Source organism: Rhagoletis pomonella, unplaced genomic scaffold, assembly GCF_013731165.1.
Source record: "Rhagoletis pomonella isolate Grant_MI unplaced genomic scaffold, Rhpom_1.0 Rhpom_scaffold_00001, whole genome shotgun sequence".
Classification (NCBI taxonomy): domain Eukaryota; kingdom Metazoa; phylum Arthropoda; class Insecta; order Diptera; family Tephritidae; genus Rhagoletis; species Rhagoletis pomonella.
In genome coordinates, this window is record NW_023458555.1 from 28,125,522 (window position 1) to 28,128,902 (window position 3,381).

Consider the following 3,381-nt stretch of genomic DNA (forward strand, 5'->3'; position numbering starts at 1 on the left):
CACTAATCTAATAGTTCGATGATCGCTTGTGCGCCGGCCGCAAGAGACCATAAGCTTTCTTTGATATCTCGGTGGTCAAAAGTTCATTGCCCTTATCACATTACAACTGGTTTTGCAAATATGATAAACGCTTAGTTACTACATAAAACTGTCAATATGTCACCCCTCTACTTAGCTTTGTAATACCACCTCGCATTCAGTTTATAAATATTTATGATTTAAAAAATGAACAGTCTTTGCTTGTAGAATGTAGAAGCTGCAGAAGTCTTTACGTCGTATCTGTACCAAATTATTCCATATGTGTCTACCTGATTCTGCTGATGTTGTTGCTGCAACTGCTAGTGTTGATGTGTTTGTGTTGTTTTCGTGCTTAACGTTCTTAAGCGGAGCTGTTGGATAGAGCTCCAATAGAAGGGGAGCCGCGCAAAGAACTCTCCATCTTTAGCGATTGTCAGAGAACAGCTGTTTGTGTAAACATGTCAAAATTCAGCAGGAAATACGAAGCGCAGGGTTGTAGTGGAAAAATTTGCTTGCAGCGGAAGTAGAACAAGATTCCGTAGGAATGGCTTACGTATAGTTCAATCAAAGGAGGTAAATTTTTTAGACGGACCGTGACGATTTTGACCGTATCTGAAACGTTAGATAGAAGAATTCGTCTCCGTTTTCACTCTGCCGCAGCATTTCTTTTATTTTCGCCTCGAATACGGAAAATACAAGCAAAAGAGAAGGAAAGCGGTAATTGTGAATTTTCGTGGTTACTTGGCATAAGTGATTGGAAAAATGTAATTTAATTTAGAAAATATATAATTGAAGGTGTCAAATATATGATATTCAGTGCATGTGTAAAATACAGAGGTGATTGTTTATAAAAGTATTTTCAAAGAACGTAGATAACAAGAAGGGACAACTCGTTATAATTGTAGCGAAAGTGCGCAACAGGGGCGTGCTTTCTCTTTTGACCTAGTGCGTTTTTTGATTAAATGAAAAGAGAAAACACGCCCCTGTTGCGCACTTTCGGCACAATTATAACGAGTTGCCCCTTTTTGTTATCTACGTTCTATGGTATCCTTTAATAAAAAGTGGTTGTAAGTGCAAAGCGTTTGTCAACAAGTGCCGATTGTTGGTGTCCATGGACAAAGAAGGTAAATCTATTTATCTATAGCTATATCTATAGATTTACCTTCTTTGCCATGGATAAAATTGATAATTTTTTTAAACAAAATCAGTGGACTTTCATATAAAAATGAATTAGTTTAATAATAAATCTATTCGTTTATATGTGTGTTCCAAGCGAGGAACAGCAAGCATGCTTGAAATATAGTGTGTGAATACAGCTACAGCTGGCAACCAGTTTAGCAACCCTGCGTGCTGAATCACGCTTCGTGTTTTAATTGAAAAAAGGCCCGAAGGCGCCATTTTTCTTCTGCATTTGTAGCCAGACGGAGCTTGTGCTTGTGAAATTAAAGAAAAAATTTGAATATACAGAAATAAAGTTCTTCTAAGTACTTAAAAACCATAAAATATATTCACTGAGCATCAATATTACCGGAGAAACAGAGACAATAGGATTTTACGGAGTTTGAATAGGAGAAAATACTTTTGAAAGATCGGGCAAAGGTGCCTGGCCATATCTGAGTTTGCGGAAGCTTCCGCCTTGCGACGTTTTATAGAAATTGTGGTAAAATACATCTTTTTGGATACTGGATCCAGAAACAGCTTATCGTTTAAGGTAAGATTTACTAAATATGTATTTATATTTTACTCAACTCAATGTAAGTTAGTTTTGTTCGTCTTCGCCATTTTACATATGGTGGTAGTTCTTTGTTCTGTGGCCTTGGGCTTTTTCGGTGTGGGTCTGGGATGGAAAATCGAAATTTCAAATTGTACTTGATTTGACAACTGAAATGTGGGTGCGTTCAGAAATGCATCAAGCCAATGCATCAGTCTCTGTTATTTCTAAACTATAACTGATAGAAATGTCAAATATGCGTAACCACGGTTAAAAGCCGAATTATAACTTAGTTGCGTAAACACGACATTTCCATCAATTATAGTTTAGAAATAAAAGAGACTGATGCTTTGGCTTCATGCATTTCTGAACGCACCCTGTACCTCATTTGGCAATTGAAATATACCTTATTGTCAAATGTATCTAAAACTGAGCTAACTATTTTGTTAACTTTTTTTATATGTGTATATTTACATTGGGGTGCTCCAAAAAAATGAAATCGGAGTTTTAATGCCCACCCTCTAGGATTGTACTATACCGAAAAAGTAGGTTTTATTTGGAATAAAAAAAAAATATTAGGGATCGCTCAAAGCACTTGAAAGTTTTTCCTTTATTTTATATGGGGAAAACAAGGGTTCCTAGAAACGGTTTAGAATTCTTGAGAAATATTAATTTTCGGTAGAAAATTTTGTTTCTCTTCTGGAGATTTTCAATAATATTGGTTATTAAACCTTTTTCTATTATTAACTAGTTTTTATAGGCCCCCAAAAACCCATAAAAAATTCAATGGGGATTGTATTTAAAAATGGTATAATAAATAATTGCGTTTTATCATTGGCAGTCCCCTAAAGAGAAGCAACTTTTTCCGTTAAAAATTTAGATTTTCAAGAATTATATACCATTTCTACGAAAAATTGTTTTCCCCCATATAAAAAGCATGGAAAAGTTTGAGCGCTTTGAGCGACCACTAAATATTTTCTTATAAACAAGAAAACTGGTATAATTTTTGTCGGTATTATAGCTCTAGCTCTTTTAGAAGTGGTCCTAGGTAGTAGTCCCTAAAGGAATAATAAATTGGGCACTTGAAGAGCAGATGTTCGAGGCTTTCCATTTCGCCTATATTGCACTGCATACATAAAGCATTTTGGGTTTTTTTTTGTAAACCACGCCTTTGATACAAAACCTTTGTGGTATTTCGTGGACAGGCGAACTTGAGCTAAAATTTGACTTACATATCCATCGTTGTAAGATAAATGAATTCCCTTCACACCATGTTAAATTCAGATTTTAGATATTTCCGCCTATAATTATTATTTGCTTCCTCCACACTTTCAACTCATTCACAATTAAAATTCACACATGCAGTGTAGCTACTTTGCTAGAAATCCCTCAAAACGTGAGTTTTTCACTATTAACAAAGAATTTAATAAAGGAATTTGACCACTGCTAAGATTTCTTGTTGACGCAATGATGTTCTTTGTTTACAAAATGTTTCTTAATTTAACCTATATCGAGCTCAATGTACCGAATGTACCTTTTGATTCGAAAAAGTCGTAAAAAGGTACACTTGTACCTACTTTTCCATCCCTGGTGTGGATTCGTAATCGTTGCCGATGTCAGCGTACACGCATAGTATTCATGTATGTACATAT